The 18966-nt window shown below is 42.1% G+C and overlaps 1 protein-coding gene and 1 long non-coding RNA gene across 4 annotated transcripts in view; one reads left to right on the top strand and one right to left on the bottom strand.

Moving 5' to 3' along the window:
• LOC122539351 overlaps positions 1–3091 on the bottom strand; it is an 8467-nt gene extending 5376 nt beyond the window's left edge. Inside the window, exon 1 of the long non-coding RNA XR_006309045.1 lies at positions 1878–3091. This is a non-coding gene — a long non-coding RNA (uncharacterized LOC122539351). The remainder of the gene's footprint in view (positions 1–1877) is intronic.
• A 17-nt stretch (positions 3092–3108) lies between these two features.
• The window catches only part of elf2a (E74-like factor 2a (ets domain transcription factor)), a 147584-nt gene continuing 131726 nt past the window's right edge, over positions 3109–18966 (top strand). The window contains exon 1 of one of the 3 annotated variants that reach the window (XM_043674095.1): positions 3109–3380. The gene's annotated coding sequence lies outside the window, so the exon portion shown is untranslated. The remainder of the gene's footprint in view (positions 3381–18966) is intronic. The other 2 variants (XM_043674094.1, XM_043674093.1) reach the window with 2 other exon arrangements.

Genomic DNA, 18966 nt, shown 5'->3' with positions numbered 1-18966 from the left:
TCAGCCAACCAACTTTCACTCCAAGTTAGTACTTTGCCCCCAATACCATGCACCCTAATTTTGCTCACTAACCTCCTAACTAACTAAAGTCCAGGTACACTACATCTACTGGATCTCCCTTGTCCATCTTCAGAGTTACATCCTCAAAAAATTCCAGAAGATTAGTCAAGCATGATTTCCCCTTCATAAATCCATGCTGACTCTGACCTATCCTGTTACTACTATCCAGATGTGTCGTAATTTCATCCTTTATAATATACTCCAGCATCTTTCCCACCACTGAAGTCAGACTAACTGGTCTATAATTTCCTGCTTTCTCTCTCCCACCTTTCTTAAAACGTGGTACAACATTAGCCACCCTCCAATCCGCAGGAACTGATACCGAATCTATCGAACTCTGGAAAATAATCACCAATGTATCCATGATTTCTCGAGCCACCTCCTTCAGTACCCTGGGATGTAGACCATCAGGCCCCGGGGACTTATCAACCTTCAGACCTAACAGTCTCTCCAACACCAATTCCTGGCAAATATAAATTCCCTTAAAGTTCAGGTCCTTCAGCCACTGTTACCTCAGGGAGATTGCTTGTGTCTTCCCCAGTGAACACAGATCTGAAGTACCAATTCAATTTTCTGCCATTTCTTTGTTCCTTGTAATATATTCCCCTGTTTCTGTCTTCAAGGGTCCAACTTTAGTCTTAACCATTTTTTTGCCTTTCACATACTTAAAAAAGCTTTCACTATCCTCCTTTATATTTTTGGCCAGTTTACCTTCGTACCTCATTTTTTCTCTGCGTATTTCCTTCTTGGTAATCCTCTGTTGTTCTTTAAAAGCTTCCCAGTCCTCCGTTTTCCCACTTATCTTTGCTATGTTGTACTTTTTCTCTTTTAACTTTATATGTTTCTTAACTTCCCTAGTCAGCCACGGCCACCCATGCCTCCTCCTGGGATCTTTCTTCCTTTTTGGAATGAACTGATCCCGCAACTTCTACATTATATACAGAAATATCCGCCATTGTTCCTCCACTGTCATCCCTGCTAAGTTATTGCATCATTGAACTTTGGCCAGCTCCTCCCTCATAGCTCTATAGTTCCCTTTATTCAACAGAAATATTGTCACTTCCGATTGTACCCTCTCCCCTCTCAAATTGCAGATTGAAGCTTATTGTATTATGGTCAATACTTCCCAATGGCTCCTTCACTTCGAGGTCCCTGATCAATTCTGGTTCGTTGCACATTACCAGATCCAGAATTGCCTTCTCCCTGGTCGGCTCCAGCACCAGCTGTTCTAAGAATCCATCTCGGAGGCACTCCACAAAGTCTCTTTCTTGAGGTCCAATACCATCCTGATTCTCCCAGTCTACCTGCAAGTTGAAATCCCCCATAACAACTGTAGTAACATCTTTACGACAGGCCAATTTCAGCTCCTGATTCAACTTACATCCGACATCCAGACTACTGTTTGGGGGCCTGTAGATAACTCCCAAGAGGGTCTTTTTACCCTTGGAATTTCTCAGCTCTATCTACACTGACTCTACACCCCCTGATTCTAGGTCCCCCCCCACGTAAGGGACTGAATATCATTCCTTACCAACATGGCTACCCCACCCACTCTGCCCATCAGTCTGTCCTTACGATAGCACGTGTAAGCCTTGAATATTCATTTCCCAGGCCCTGTCCACTTGAAACCACGTTTCAGTTATCATTAAAAAAACTCTAAGTATAATCACAAACGCAGTTCGGTTCTATACAGTTGCAAAGCAATGCTTGGCGGACGTCCCATTTGAGCCATTGACCTCATAGCAATCTGACTTACTCCAGTCTTGCATGGAGGATAGAATGAATCACACATTTAATAAGGCGGTATCATAACTGACCACTGCACGCTCTGCAAATCATACGGACGAAGGGGTAGAGTCTGCACAAGCGGGAACGCGTTTTATCGTCCTCACAGTGAACGGCACCACGTTGATATTACTTCCACCTCTTTACAACCTAATAAAAGCAGTCCAAGCACCAATAGTGGACCGGTGGAAGGCGGGATTTCCTGCTGTCAGATTACAAACAAACCCAGACCCAGCAGCGCTACAGACTGTACAAACACCAGCTCGGTACGGTTGTCTGAGCTGCGGGGTTCACGGACAGACCTTGGCAGAGAGTGTGTGGGGCGGAAGGTTTTTGGTTTGCTCTGAGGGGCAGATCCTAAGTTTCCATTTGCCGATGTTAATCAAACAATTAAGGGGGGATAAAAGTGTTAAAACTCCTGAATTGAACTCGGGAATAGCAAAGGATCTCATTTGGAACGCGGCACCGGCGGGCGATCCGTTCTATTTTCGAACGTTGGGCGCCGAAGGTTCCAATTTGGAACGCGACGCTGGGCGTGCGCGTTCTATTTTCGAATGTTGGGTCGTCAAAGGTCTTTCAGGAGCAACATGAAGGACGAGGTTCCTCCTGAGGATTTTGTTAAGTTGTCGCCTGCTCTCGATTTTACTTTCATATTGCAGGCAGCAACCATCCTGGCCTATGTTCCAATAACCAAAAAATAAATCCTTCTCCTCGCTCCACGACACTTTCCCCTTTAAACTGAGTGGTTTTTATGGAGGGAAGGAACTCACAAAATAACTCCAAAGGCGCTCTCTCTCTCTCGTGACAAGCCCCCGCCGTATGTCTTTCCCGGCCTTGTCGATGTAAAAATAAACACGAAAGGAAATAAAAGGATGTAAACAAACTCTGGTATAGAAGAAACAATTGCATTGTACTAGTAACCCAGGACAGTGAAAAACAAATGCAGGATTTAACTAGCTAAACAGTTCAATTGGAATGGTGTTTAAAAAAAAGGTTGTGACCCTGTCCAAAATATGAAAAAAAAATTGCAAAACTCAGCCCCTTTTCGAATTTATGCTGGACCCGCGAGAAAAACATAGATGACGTTCATTGCAATTTGAAAATATGGTTGGTGGGTGATGTAAACCAGCTGATTTTTTTCCCTCCTTCTTTTTCACCGTCTCGCAGCCAGTGGGATAATTTCTGGGAAAGGCGTTGTTTTTTGGTTGGCTGGACGTGTTGCTGTGTAAGAATTTGGCAGGCTGGGAGATGTGACCTGGATTTAGCCTATCACGCTCTTGGAATAGAGTGAGAAAAAGATAGAGGGAGGTCAGGCAGTGTGGAGTGTGCTTCATTTCTGTGTAAACTGAAACCTCAGGCTTGACTGGGGAACTGTAGGAGGACGGTAACCACCGGGGGCTGTCCACAGTCAAACGTTCACACGGCATATACTGTACAGCCTGATATCCTGGAGACACTGCAAAACAACACAACAACACAGACCTTCACTCCGCACCCAGTTGGATTTGGATGAGATTTGCAAGCCCCGGAGAGAGGTAAGAAAGCAGCTTTTTAGCTCGTTCCACTTGTACACCCCGCACAGCTTTGAGGAATTGGCTGGACATGATCAGCCGCTCTGTAACTTGTTTCGCCTCTGAAGTTAAGTCCATTTTTCAGGGTACATTATGTATAATTTTGAGTATTGTTGTCTCTGTGCTTCACAAATGCACGGCGCTTGCTTTCGGTTGAGTTCGATCTTAGTTATTTGTTGAGTTTTGTTTTCTGCATTGGGTTTTTGAATTTCGGTTTTATTTATGACTCTCAGGCCTAGGGGGAACCATGTTCTCTCCTCCCCCCACCCGGCGCACAACGTGGTGAAAAATGAAAGTTGCCTTTCCTCTCTCTTTTTTAAACTATATTTTAAACGTGTGTGATTTTTAGGACGTCATGTTGTTTAACGCGCAACAACGATTTTAAAAAAGGAAATAAAAGCCTTTTTGAAACTTGTAGTTTGATCTGAGGTTAGAGACTTCTGGATCTCTACGTTTGACCGGGGCATTTATAGGGGGATCGAATTATTTAATTTACGGTAGTGTTTTTGTTGCTAAGACTCGGTTTGTTCACATTATAATGTAGTTTTAATTTGAAGTTGCATTTTTCTTTTAGGCTCCAATAACATTTGTGCAACTGTATACAGTTGCATACCAGAGCTAGATTGAGCAATTGATTGTAGCAATACTTTCTACTGTAAGTGGCTGAATAGCCCAAAAAGAATGTGTTATCTTTACCAGTCGTCTCCTGAAAATATGTTCTTCATATATTTTAATATAGACCATCTAATTTAATTGAAGAGTTAAAGTTAAGTATGGGAACTTATTGCTTTTGTGTTTATTTCAATGAATATAATTTTTTTCTTTTTGAGAGTGACTGCTCAGTTCTAATTCACTGGGGATGCACTTTACCCATTGTGGGATAATGTTAGGAAATGTTCATTTCTGAATGCTTTCCTTATAGTAATACTGAAGAGAGGTTGTGCAGTATCTCTGAGCTGCGAGGATTGAAAAATTGTACATGTCTATAATATGTTTTTTTCACTGTCCAGATTGTCACATGATCGACAGATAATCTGAAGCTCTTTCAGAAAATACTTGGTGACAGAAGCTTTTACAAATGAATAAATAAGTGTCTTTAAAGTACTTGAATGGCATGTAGTTATTACATACACTTGTTTTTAAATTCCTGTTACTGTAAAAGAGTGGTCTCAGAGTGCATCATATGCCATTAATGACTTTTGGAGTGCAGCAGCCATTAAATTGAAGGCACAGCATCAATGCTGTATAATGTAAAATTGCACAAACAGTTCCAAGAAGAATGACTGACTAATCTGTTATTGCTGATTGAGGATGGAGTTTTAGGAGAATACCAGGAATATTCCCTGCTCTTTGAGTATGACCTTTTAATGTTTTTAATGCAGACTTGAACTGCCTGACTACCTGGACTAGGTCTTTATTTGATCCATTGTGTAGTGTTGATAGTCGGTCTATTTTATGTCCTTTTAATTCTAAAATGTGGCTTGATCTGACTAGACATCAGAGGTCAGTGTGCTTCCAATTCAACCAAACTGTTATTGTCGGCTGGTAAAGGTATTTAAAGTGTTTAGGACCAAATTCTTTTGATTTTTAAAATTTTACTTTTGTCAAGGTTTCTGCTTGTTACTTCAGCTCATTCCTAATGCATTGATTTCAAATACATTATTGGTGGTTTGGAAACAGGGATTGTAAATCTGGTAACTTTTAAAAAAAAAAGTACATCTATGTACTATTAGGATTGCACCTCTGATGCGTTGAACTGAATTTGGAATGGACAGTAGAATTAAAAGAGAAATCCACAATTAGTACTTCATCTTATTTCTTCTATTTCATTCATTCATTCTTCTTAGAATGAAATTATTTATGTTTTCTCTATAGGCTAAACATTTAACATTTAAAAGCTTTCTAACATTTTAGATGACTGAGTCTGAAATGGTGTTTTAGAATTCTTTGATGCACATCCTTTAGTCTCTATGTAGGATGCAAGTTTGTATCCAGCCCTTCAAATTTTTAAATGTACACTTACTCATAAATAGGATTGCACAAGTAAAATACAGAATAATGAAATGCAAAGCTGAGAAGATATGCAGTGATCGAACTTTTTTTAGTTGCTCCATCGAATTTGGTTTAAGTGTGAGTATGTGATGAGACATGATTTGTAGACCTGTAGCTAAATCTTGTATATGGACTTTGTATAGGAGAAGTTTCTTTTTAGCCAAAAAAGGGACACTGAGGCTCACTGATTTGTGAGGCTTAGGGCAGCGAAACCTTGATTTATATTGGGAGGGTGGGGAGTAGAAAAATCTTTTGTTCTTAGAAGTGAAGTATTTTACATAAATAAAATTGGCTACCTGATAATAATGGATCTTATTTGCAACAGCTTTCTGCAATGCTTATGTCAGTGGTTCTGGACTTCTCTGGTCAGAGGGCTAAGTCCAATGATGAATGAGAGCCTGTGACACTGGAGTGAATGCAGGTACATTGGAATGCACAGGTGCAGTGCATTTTTGTTGCTGATCTTACTTGGTAGTGCGCCAGGAGGGTAGTCCAATCAAAGTTTTTTTTTCTTGGGTAAATTTATTTTAAAATAATGTTCATTGTTGTGATAGACTTCTGAGGCAGGTGGAAGTTAAATCTCTGGCCTAGAGGTAGGGTCACTATCACTGGGTCAGAATACCCTCTAGATTTAGATTTCATATTCACAATAAAATTGCACAATTCATAATCCATTCACCAACATTCAAGTTTCTCTATTTGGGCTATAGCTGCCTTTAGTTTGGGCCATGTGTCAGATAGTTATGTATAAAGTGAGGCTTTTACACTCTAGGTAAGGAATGTAGATTTTGGAATGACTTTTCAATCTCTGGCACTTGGTGCTGACATCAAGTATTCAGTCAGATGAAGAATAAAATGTCAGATGCAGCATTAATCATCTTGTCTTCTCCAACAATGTGTATTTATCTCGTCTCTGCCTTCTGTAGTACGTCTTCTCAGCTAGTGTGACCTTTATTTCTTCCACTCTTCTTGTGCCCTTTGAGCGAGACTGAATCTATTGTTGGAAGACTTGAAAATAGGTGGTATTCGTGATTCCTGATGAAGGGCTTATGCCTGAAACATCGATTCTTAGAGCCATAGAGATGTACAGCATGGAAACAGACCCTTCGGTCCAACCCGTCCATGCCAACCAGATATCCCAACCCAATCTAGTCCCACCTGCCAGCACCCGGCCCATATCCCTCCAAACCCTTCCTATTCATGTACCCATCCAAATGCCTCTTAAATGTTGCAATTGTACCAGCCTCCACTATATCCTCTGGCTCTTCTGCTCCTCAGATGCTGTCTAACCTGCTGTGCCTTTCCAGCACCATGCTCTCGACTCTGATCTCTCGGACAACACCTTCCAAATCCATGACTACTTCCATCTAGAAGGACAAGGGCAGCAGATACATGGGAACATCACGACCTTCAAGTTCCTCTCCAAGCCACTCATCATCCTGACTTTGAAATATTTGCTGTGCCTTCACTACCACTGAATTAAAACCTGGAATTCCCTCCCTAATGGCATTGTGGGTCAAGGCCTAGCAGTGGTTCAAGAAGGCAGCTCACCACCACTTCTCAAGGGCAACTAGGGATGGGTAATAAATGCGATGCCCACATCCCACAAAGGAATTAAGAAAATGAGAAAAAAATCCAGAGCTTCTGTCTTAAAATAAGTTTTCTATTATCAAAATATATTGTATTGTTTTAAAACTTGTTTCCAAAGAAATGATGGAATTATAGTTTACCTTTTGTCTTCTATTTTTGCACTGATATATTGGACTTTGAGAAATTACATCAAAATAAATGTGGTGAATGAAGGTTACAAAAGGAAGTGATGGTGCAGGTACGGTTGGATTAGTTCATGAATAGGTAAGGTTTGGAGGGATTGGGCCAAACACTGACGTGTGGGACTAGTTTAGTTTGGGAACATGGTCAGTGTGGACTGGTTGGATCAAAGGGTCTGTTTCCATGCTGTGTGACTCTACAAGCGCCTCTCTACAAATAAACACACAACACATGTTAGAAACTGCAAAGATAAATTGTGAATTCTAACAAGACACTTCAATGTTGTCTGCTCAGGTGTGAGATTGAATCTAATGTAGTAATTGCATGGTAATTAAAACAAATCAAAGAAGTGATATTCTGTAGTTGTGTTTTTAGGATGCACCTTTTTTTAAAAGAGGCACACTTTTTTTCGTAATCTTAAAGTTAGGATTTTTGCATACAAGAAAGAACAGATCAAGACCAGAATTGTGGTGTTATCTATTGCAGTCGTTGTAATTGGGTAGATTTTGTGATGTGTATATTTTACTGTTCCTCATGAATTGAAATAAGTGAGGAGTGGCTGAGTTAAATTCTCAGTCTTCAATTCTGTAAGACTGGAAGATGTAGGAATGCAAGTAAGCTATCCAGCCCATTAAGTCAGCTCTGCCATTCAATGGGAATCACGGTTGATCTGATAATCCTCAAATCCACTTTCCTACATTTTTCCCGTAACCCTTGCTGGTAAAAATCTATCTCAGCCTTGAATATAATTAATAACCCAGCCTTTTGCAGTAAAGAATTCCACAAATTCACTCACTGAATAGAAGAAATTCCTCCTCCATCTTGGTTTGAAATGTGTGACCCCTTACTCTGAGATTTTGCTCTTTCACCCCAGACTTTCCCAAAAAGGAGAATCTATGCTATGAAACCCCTTAAGAATCTTGCTTCATTAAGTTGCCTCTCATTCTTCTAAATTCCAATGTGTATAGTCTCAATCTACACAACCTCAAGACTATAAGTCCGTCCCTCCATACCTGGGATCAGTCTAGTGAACCTTGTCTAGACTTGCAATTATGTACTCCACAGCCACCTCATGAAGAAGCGGCGCTCCTAAAGCTAGTGCTTCCAATTAAACCTGTTGGACTATAACCTGGTGTTGTGTGATTTTTAACTTTGTCCACCCCATTCAAACACTGGTATCTCCAAATCTTGTCTAGACTGTTTCCAATGCTAGGATATCTTTCCTTAGATAAAGAAGCCCAAAACTCTTCAATCGAACCTCCCTACTTTTACACACCATTCCCATTGAAATAATGGTCAATGTTCCATTTGCCTTCCCTATTACTTGTTGAAGTTGGATGCTAGCTTTTTGTTTCATGGACAAGTATACCCAAATCTCTCTGTTCTGTAGCTTTCTGCAGTTCTTCTCCACTTCAATAATGCTCAGCTCCTCTATTCTTTCTGCCAACCTGCATAACTTCACATTTCCCCACATTATATTTCCATTGGTCAACATTTCACCCACTTGCCTAATCTGTCTATATTCTTCTGCAGACTCTGTCATCCTCACCACTTGCCCTCCCACCCATTTTGTGTGTGATCTGCAAACTTTTTTCAATGGTGCATTTGCCTTTCTTGTCCAAGTCATTAACATATATTGTAAGTAATTGTGGCCTCGCACTGGTCCCTATGGCACTCTACAGTTAAAGGTTGCCCTCCTGAAAATGTTCTCCCTTATCCTAATCCTAATCTTCAATGAGGTTGCCAATCCTCTATCCATGTTAATATGTTGAATCAATTTATTCAAGGATGTAGGTGGGACTTAAACCCAGGCTCCCTGCTCAGACATAGTGACACTACCACTACAAGAACCCACTTCTTTCCATGTTAACCTACTACTGACCACATCATCTTATTAATGTGTGGTAACTTATCAATGACCTGCAGAATTTCAAATATCTTACATCCACTGCTTCCCCTTTTATCCTGCTTGTTACATGTCAAAGAATTCTAATAAACTTGTTGGGCATGATTTCCCTTGCCCTGAAACCATGTTCCTGCTTAATCATATGTATTTTGAAATGCTCTGCTATTACATCCTTTACAGTAGAGTTAACGTTTTCCCAGTAACATGCTAAATTAAGTGGCCTCTAGTTTTTTTTTTGCCATCTTCCTTCTGTAAATAAAAAATGTATTTGTACTGCCAGTTTTCCAATTCTCTGGGACTTTTCCACAATCCAAGGTTTCCTGGAAGATTATCATCAGTCCATGGACTATCTCTGTCGCTACATCCTTGAGTATCCTCGGATGCGTTCCATCAGATCCTTGAGGTGATTAATTGCTTGTACAAACTGGGCCTTTCATTCATTGACAACACACGTCTTATACAGCAAGAGTAGTAATCATTTAACTCTTTAAAAAAATAGCATTGACCTTCTCAGAATGTTATGGCTTGATCTGTTCAGAGAAGCATTCATTCTGCAAAATACTCTGTTCTTTCGAAATAAGCATTGCTTTAATATTGCTTAAACAGTGCTCCTTGAATTATCCAATACATCTTGTAAGCTTTTTCATTTTCAACCACTATAAAATGCTACAAAAGCTGACCTTTCTAATCTGATACCATGTTAGTTGTTTAACCACTGTTGGATGGGAAACTGTATGTTGCCTGCTTAGCTCACTTTATCGCAGGAAAAGGGTACTCTGTTTCTCCCTCTGCTAATTTTTCTTTGGGTGTTCGAGTCATGTGTTAAATTTGTGGAATCATGTTCAAATAACGACCAATACTGAGTGACGAAAATAGTCTCTTTTTATTCAGCAACCACAAGTAGCACAAGTTTGAAGTGGCAATAAAATCCCAAAGTGTGGTTCTTACAAGAGCCCCTTTATACCCAGTTCTTCCCATAATTTACCACAGGAATTTTAATGTATGTGTTACATTTTTTAATCTATAGTACACAAGGGTTTGAGGGGCTTCTGTCCTGGGAGACAGGAGATGGGTTAAAATGTGTGCTAAATGCTGGCTGTTACTTCTGATGGGATTAAGAGTGTTTGTCCGGTCTGCTTGCATAATTAAGAAGTGTTAGTCCTTTTGTCTTTTAAGTTAGTAAATGTTTGTAAAAATACTAGGCCTACAGTAAGTTAAATTGTACCTGCGCTTAATAAGTGATATGGAGGTGCTGGTTTTGAACTGGGATGGACAAAGTTTAAAAGTCACACCACACCGGTTTAGTCCAACAGGTTTATTTGGAAGTACTAGCTTTCGGAGCACTGCTCCTTCATCAGGTTGCCAGAGTGGCAGGATTGCAGGACACAGATTTTATAGTAAAAGATCACTTGCATTTGTAGATACATTCTAATTTTTTCAAAAGGCACCATTGATACAAATAGTCATGTCCTCCACTCTGTAGGCAGTCAGTCCATGCGACAGCTTATAAATTCTACTTTGGAAATAGGACCAGTCTGGCACAAGGTTAGGATACAGACAGGCTCTAACCTCACACCTTTTAATACATTGTTTGAGTTGAGATGTCACTTTTTTAAATATAAAATCTTAAGTTATGTTGGAATTGTGACTTGAAAGAAGTTCTGGGATTTGCATATTATTCACTCATTCTGCATCACCATTCTAAGCGATTAAAAACTTAGCAGCAATTGAGGTTTGTTCAATACATCGTATCAGTTGTATGACACTGTGATCTTTTGCTATAAATTCTGTGTCCTACGATCCTGCCCCACTAGCTACCCGATGAAGGAGCAGTGCTCTGAAAGCTTGTACTTCCAATAAACCTGTTGGACTATAACCTGGTGTTATATGATTTTTTTTCCCCTTTATTTTATAGTCCAACAGGGTTTGTTTGGAAGTACAAGCTTTCGGAGCACTGCTCCTTCAGATGGTTGTGGAGAATAAGATTGCAAGGCACAGAATTTGTAGCAAAATATACTGGCGTCTCCAAATTATCACTGAACATAGATCGAGGCTGAGGATCAGCCGTTGACCATGGAGTTGAGTCTTTCACATTCCAGAATCAGCTACCAGGCAGGGATCGGCAAAGCAAACAGACTGGCGCCTTCTTTGACCTGTGGGGAAAGGAAAAGAAGTGGTTAGGTTTCAACTTGCATCTGGACAGCATTAGCACACACGAGTAACTAACTCAGTCGAAACAGAAAAGTCAACCTTACCCGGGGTGGGAAAGGGACATCACCAGGTTAAGTAAAAGGAAAACATCCATAAATCTCGAATTGAAGTAAAGTTGCAGTGACTCTGAAGTAAACAAATAAGATAGCTTATCTCGTCTCTGTCCCCATCAACCACGAGTAGCCAGATCTGTGGAAAACATTAGGCACCTCGCTGAACTCCAACATGTCTTGCTGGAACGAAGAACTGCAGCTGCTGGAAACCTGAAGCAGAAAAGACTGGAGAAGGGAGAAAGTGTAGTTCAGTTGGAGTGTCCCGAGTCGAAACCGGTTACTTTCTGGGCTAATCCTTTTTTTTAAAAAAAGAGGAAGTAAGATGGAAGATAATGGCAGAACATAGGGTAGAAGTAGCAAGGTGGACATTGAGAGCCTTAAGAGGGAAAGAATGAAGTTAACCCATAAATGCTGGATCCCAGCTGAGACTAGCAGAGGAGTGGTTTTGGTGGAAAAGTTACAGCAAATCCTCCTGAGTTGAATCTCCAAGTGCAGATGATGTAGATGCAGATATTGACGTGTTGAGCCGCTGGATTTCATCCAAATGAAGAGAGCGCTTGGCTTGGGTAAAGCCTTTGCTTGATGCAGTGGTGGCTGTGAGCCATCCGAGTGGATGTTGAGTGGGGGATGTGGAGAGGTGGATGTCAGTGCCAGGTGGAAGTCCTTGGGCATGATGGTGAGCCTGTTGGCGTTCTCTAAGAGTCCCAGCAGATAAAGCCTGACTGGCCTCTTGTATGATTTTTAACTGAAAGAATAAAAGATATTAAACTGATTATCGCAGCTGGGTTGTGAGATTTATTTACTCTTTGCCGGTGAGAGTTTCATTCGTTCATGCAACTTCATGGAACCATTTGTTTTGTCAGTTAGTTTCTTAAAAGGATAACGGCCCAGTTAAAAGGCATTTAACAGGTACATACTAATTGGGGAAAATGTTTGGTGTTCTACAGTCCTATTCAGGTCCCAGAAACAGTTGGTACGGGCTGATTAATATTATAACGTTCTGTGGAGACTTGATGGGTATGGTATTGTTTACGATATTGACACCTATTCAATGGTAAACAGGTATAAACACTACTTGTAGCAAGGGCTGATAAGGTGTGAAAACACAGTAATGGGTTTGCAAGGGTTGTTTTAATTAGAAAAGGTTGTTTTAATCTGGTCTATTTTATGATTGTAAAATATGCTGTACAAGCATGGTTTTATGAATGAATGAAACAGTGTTAGGGTAGGGAGTTATGAATAAGTGAACGTAAAGCACTTGTGAGTGGGTTAGTGAAGGGACATAGAATACAATATCTCTCAAATGGTTCCAGGCAGATGGTAAAGTATGAAACTTAGTTCTAATCCTTTTCTTGAAAATAGATTTATTTACAAAATACAGCAAAACATGGAGAAGATAAGGCATTCTTCCTCCAGGTGCTGGGTGGTAAGCGAGTAGTGAGGGAGGAGGCCCAAGACCTGCATGTCCTCAGCAGAGTGGGAGGGGGTGTTGAAGTGTTTTGGCCAGGGGATGGTGGGGTTGGTTAGTGCGGGTGTCCCGGAGATGTTCTCCAAAGTGCTCTGCGAGTAGGTGTCCTGTTGCCCCAATGTAGAGGAGACTGCATTGGGAGCAACTGATAACAGTAAATGACGTGTGGAAGTGCAGGTGAAACTTTTGATGGATGTGGAAGGCTCCTTTGGGGCTTTAGACGGAGGTGAGAGGGGGAGATGTAGGAACAGGTTTTGCGATTCCTGCGGGGGGAGGGTAGGTTGATGGGGAACATAGACCCAACAAGGAGTCATCGAGGGAGTGGTCTCCCCGAAATGCTGATAGGGGTGAGGAGGGAAAAATATCCCTGGCGGCATGGTCTGTTTGTAGGTGGCAGAAATGGTGGAGGATGATGTGATGTATACGGAGGTTGGTGGGTGGAACGTGAGGACCAGGGTGTGGGGGGTGTTCTGTCCTTGTTGTGGTTGGAGGGGTGAGGTTCAAGGGTGGAGGTACAGGATGTGGATGAGCTGCGTTGGAGGGCATCTTCAACCACATGGGAGTGAAAGTTGCTTTAAAGAAGGGGGCCATCTGGTGTGTTCTGTGGTGGAATTGGTCCTCCTGGGAGCAGATGTAGCGGAGGTGGAGGAATTGAGAATAAGGGATAGCATTTTTGCTGGAGACAGGGTGGGAGGAGGTGTAATTCAGGTAGCTGTGGGAGTCAGTGGCTTTGGAGAAAATGTTGGTGTTTGAGTCGGTCACCATTGATGGAGATGGAAAGGTCCAGGAAGAGGAGGGAGGTGTCAGAGATGGTCCAGGTGAATGTAAGATCGGGGTGGAATGTGTTCATGAAGTTGATGCTCGTGCTCAACCTCCTGGTGATGCAGCCAACAATGTAGCCAAGGAAAAGGTGGGAGTGGTACCAGTGTAACTGAAGAAGATAGATTTGTTCCACATAGCCAGCAAAAAGATAGGCAGAGCTGGGGCCCATGCGTGTATGTCTTTTTTCTTGGTTGGTAGTCATAGATACTTTCTAAACAACCAGTTCAAAGGTGCTGAAGCAAGTGGGATTTGAACTCAGGCCTCCTGGCTGAGAGCTAGGGACATTAACACTGGACTACAAGATCTCCCTTGCTTCTGTTTTTCTCTTTATCTGTTGCTTCAGGTACTCTCCCGCCAGTGCTGTTACACATGGCCAAACGTTTGATTTTCTCATCACAAATCACTCATGGCATTTTCTTTTCACTAACTACTATCAGTAAATTCCATGTGCTTTCCATTTGGCTAATTTACATGCAGAACCTGTTATGGTTAGATTCCCTACAGTGTGGAAACAGGCCATTTGGCCCAATAAGTCCACACTGACACTCCAAAGAGTGACCCGTCTTGATCCATTTCCCTTGACTAATACACCTAACACAATGGGCAATTTAGCATGACCAATTTACCTGACCTGCAACGTCTTTTGGATTGTGGGAGGAAACTGGAGCACCCGGAGGAAACCCACGCAGCCACTGGGAGAATGCCAAACTCCATACAGAAAGTCACCCGAGGCTGGAATCAAACCTGGGTCCTTGGTGCTGTGAGGCAACCATGCTAACCACTGAGCCACCGTGCCACCCCCTAGATAATCAAAGCAGTGCAGACCACCAAAGGTGAGGGGAAGAGGCTGGGGCTAAGTCAACGTGAAGTTGGTTTGTTCTGGGTACTTTGTTGAAAAATGTTAAGCTGTTTATCTGTGTGTCTTTAACATATCCATTAACATGAGGTGTTCACCCCACCCCCGCCTCTGACAGATGGCCCCGTAAGGCAGGTGATCAGGCATCTATGACACCACTGTTGTCTAAAATATCAGCTACGCAGAAGTGAGGACTGCAGATGCTGGAAACCAGAGTCTAGATTAGAGTGGTGGTGGAAAAGCACAGCAGTTCAGGCAGCATCCGAGGAGCAGGAAAATTGCCTCATCTTCCACCTTGGAACACTTCAACTCCAGGGCATCAATGTGGACTTCACCAGTTTCCTCATTTCCCCTCCCCCCACCTTTACCCCAGTTCCAACCTTCCAGCTCAGCACTGTCCTCATGACCTGTCCCACCTACCAATCTCCCCTCCACCTATCCACTCCACCCTCCCCTCTGACCTATCACCTCCATCCCCACCCCCATTCTCCCATTGTACTCTTTGCTACTTTCTCCACAGCCTCCCCCCACTTAGCTCTCCACCCTGGAGGCTCCCCGCCTCCATTCCTGATGAAGGGCTTTTGCCTGAAACGTCGATTTTCCTGCTCCCCGGATGCTGCCTGACCTGCTGTGCTTTTCCAGCACCACTCTAGTCCAATATATCAGCTCTTTGTCACAAATGTGGAAAATTGCATTTGTGGTTCTGGTCTGAAAAAGGAAATCAGCTTTATTGTGTTAATACTTAGTGTAAGTACACCATATTTCATTTTTCTGCACTTATGTTGGAAAGTCTAGATGAAGTCTGAATTTTGAGTGCTCTTTTTCCTTGGCTACTGAAAGACAAGAGATTTTTAACTTGGGGAAAACATGAAATATGTTGTGAGCCATTCATGCATTTGATGCATGTTAAGGTACCCTTGAGAAGGTGGTGATGATGTGCTGCCTTTAACTGCTGCAGTCTGTTGAATGAAGATACATCTGCGATGCTGTTTGGAAGAGTGTTCACAGATTTGACCCAGTGACAACGAAGAAACGGCAATATATTTTGAAGTCAGCGTGCCGGTGTTCCAGGTTTCTGTTCGCCTTGTCCTTCTGGGTATTAGAAGTTATGGGTTTGGCCGGTGCTGTGAGAGGAATCTTGGTCAGTTGCTGAAATATAGCCATGAGGACGAGACAGGAAAAATTGTTCTGGCTAGGTGGTCGAGGGTTGTTTTTCAGACTGGAGGCCTGTGACCAGTGGAGTGCCACAAGGATCCGTGCTGGGTCCACTACTTTTCATCATTTTTATATAAGTGATTTGGATATAAAGCAGAAGAGGGATAGTTAGTAAGTTTGCAGATGACACTAAAATTGGAGGTGTAGTGGAGAGCGAAGAAGGTTACTTCAGATTACAACGGGTTCTTGATCAGATGTGCCAGTGAGCTGAGAAGTGGCAGATGGATTTTAATTCAGATAAATGTGAGGTGCTGCATTTTGGGAAAGCAAATCTTAGCAGGACTTGTACACTTAATGGTAAGTCCTAGGGAGTGTTGCTGAGCAAAGAGACCTTGGAGTGCAGGTTAATAGCTCCTTGAAAGTGGAGTCGCAGTTAGATCGGATAGTGAAGAAGGCATTTGGTAAGCTTTCCTTTATTGGTCAGGAGTTGGGAGGTCACGTTGCGGCTGTACAACAGTGGTTTGGCCTCTTTTGGAATATTGCATGCAGTTCTGGTCTCCTTCCTATTGGAAGGATGTTGTGAAACTTGAAATGGTTAAGAAAAGCTTTACAAGGATGTTGTCAGGGTTGGAGAATTTGATTTCTAGGGAAAGGTTGAATAGGCTGGGGCTGTTTTCCCTGGTGCATCAGAGGCTGAAGGGTGTCCTTATAGAGGGACATGGATCGGATAAAAAGATAAAGTGTTTTCCTTGGGTTGGGGGAGTCCAGAACTAGAGGGCATAGGTTTCGGGTGAGAGGGGAAAGATTTAAAAGGGACCTAAGGGGCAATTGTTTTCATACAGAGGGTAGTACATGTGTGGAATGAGCTGCCAGAAGAAGTGGTGGAGGCTAGTACAATTGTAACATTTAAAAGGCATTTGGATGAGTGTATGAGTAGGAAGGGTTTGGAGGGATATGGGCCAGGTGCTGGCAGGTGGCAGGTGGAACTGGATTAGGTTGGGATATCTGATTGGCATGGATGGGTTGGACCGAAGGGTCTGTTTCTGTGCTGTCCATCTCTATGACTCTAATCCTAGCTTCAAGGCTCTAGTCACAGACATTTGCTAACAATTGCTGTATTGCTCTGTGCTTTTTAAAAGGTGATTGGAGCCTCCACACAGCCACAGCACTGGGAGCAGCAAGTTGACCCAGTAGTGCACTTGCTTTTGGCACTTCTTGACTGTACAGCTGTTGCCACTGTCATCCCTGCAGGAGCAGGCTAAGCCGATCTGATTTACCTCTGGTAACTGTTATCGGAAAAGAAGCCTGAATGCGGCTGTTGCTGACGGTGCCTCCCTCACTGCAGGAAAGCACCATCAAGGCTCACTAACATGTGCTCTGTTACAGGATGTGGGCGCAAACATTTATTAAAAATGCCTACTTCACATGTATTTGAACTCGGTGTCTGTCTTGTGATGCTGCGATAATTTCTTTTTCACCTCACCATCCCGAGATTGAGATTCTCCATGAGCAGTGTCATGAGTGTTGGGTTTTTACAGGCAATTGTTTTAATATGCCCATGTGATCTGTTTTCCATAGGGAGAAAAACACAGAGTAGAGCCCATTTAAGAGTGGGGTGGTAGTTTTATTATCTTTACATGATGTCTAACAGAAAAGGGGCTGCCGCTGTTCCAAGTAGGAAGGTTTGGGAACTGCGACTGTGGGGAAGCAGGTGCCTGTTCTGCACAACTGACCAAGTAGGATGCTGGCAAGAGTTCAGATTCAGGTCAAAAGATGGAGCAGAATCGACCAGGCTCTTGAAGCTTTAAGGGATGGCCCTGTTGTGGTAATTATATCTGGAAAAGCTCCTGACTGGGCAAAATGATTGTAAAAGGGCACTAAGTGTTGTAGGAAGACATGGACTTGCTGGAGAGCTGGGAGTGACTGTTACTGAAATGCAACTTTACAGCTAGATCTGTGTCTGCAACAAATAGGGTTTGTGTGACTTATTTTGATTGTGTTAGATAACGCAGATTTAGCTCTTTCACTAGATTGTATTTGCCTATTAATATTTGATCTCTGTTGATTTATGATCAGTAATAATCTAAAAAAGGGGAAATCCTATCCTTTTGATTCTTTCTATCAAATTCTGGATAATTCTTACCTTTTCAGTGTTATGGATCTCTACAGGATAGCAATATGCACGCAAAATACTGTGGTGGAAACCTATCTGGCAGGAAAAGCTCTGTCCAGTCTTTTCAAAACAAATCTTTTTTTAATTAAAGTCTGCAAGTGTTTTGTTTTCATGATTGCTGAAAAGTCTATTCCTTCCCAGCATTTGCTGCAGTTTATGTTTGTTTAGTTTTAGACTTGGTGAAAGTTCTACGTTTGGTCGTCATCTGGGATTTATCAGTTAGTTTAATTAATGCTCATTGACGCGTTCTGGACCCCATTGTTCGCTGGAGGTTAGTTTCTTCAACTACTTTGTAGTGCACACTTGGCAATGTAGCAGTATGTGACTCCCAGATCTTTTAGGGATTGGTGGGTCTGTACAGGGGCATTGTTAGTGATGCAATATTTAGTGCATTTTTCAAAAAAAAAGTGCCTGCGCTTGCCTCGTGATGTTTTTTTCTTAGAGAGTGTCACAAAGCTGGTCCCTTTTTTCTAAAAGTTCCTTTTCTCAAGGATACTGTGTCATTGTTTTTTTTCAGAGGGGTCATAAAGCAGCTCCTGGTTCGAATGGTTTGGTACGGAGATTAAAGGGTATTGAGAGGCCTTTTTGTTTATATGTAAACAGATGAGACTTCAGGCCAAAGTGGTCATGTTTTAAAAGTGACCTGTATAATGAAAGGGGAGTGGTCAGCTCTCTAGCTGAGCAGTTCAGTCCAAAACTAGTTTCTCTCTGTCTCTCTGTCTGTGTCTCTCTGTCTTTCTTTCTTTCTCGCTCTCTTTCTGCCCTTCTGACTTTCAACCTGGTAAGTTATTGGGACTTTGTGCATATTCGGAACAGTACAGTTAAGTCTGGTTTGGATAGACTGAGTTCTTTATTCTGTTGTTTGGGGTTCTTTATTCTGTTGTTTGTGGATCATTGTGTAATTTTGTGAATAAATTTCTTCTGTCCGTTTTCAAACCTAGTCGTCAACCTAGCTAACTTATTCTGGGTAATTTTCACTGTACACTTAATGAAACAAATTGCAAAGTTTTATGGTTGTGGTTGCCTGCTCAAGAATATTTTGGTCTGGCCTAGCATAACAAGAGGCAGCATGGGTTGCTAAAGA

This window comes from Chiloscyllium plagiosum, chromosome 32 (assembly GCF_004010195.1).
Source record: "Chiloscyllium plagiosum isolate BGI_BamShark_2017 chromosome 32, ASM401019v2, whole genome shotgun sequence".
Lineage (NCBI taxonomy): Eukaryota > Metazoa > Chordata > Chondrichthyes > Orectolobiformes > Hemiscylliidae > Chiloscyllium > Chiloscyllium plagiosum.
This window is presented reverse-complemented; position numbering and strand designations above follow the sequence as displayed.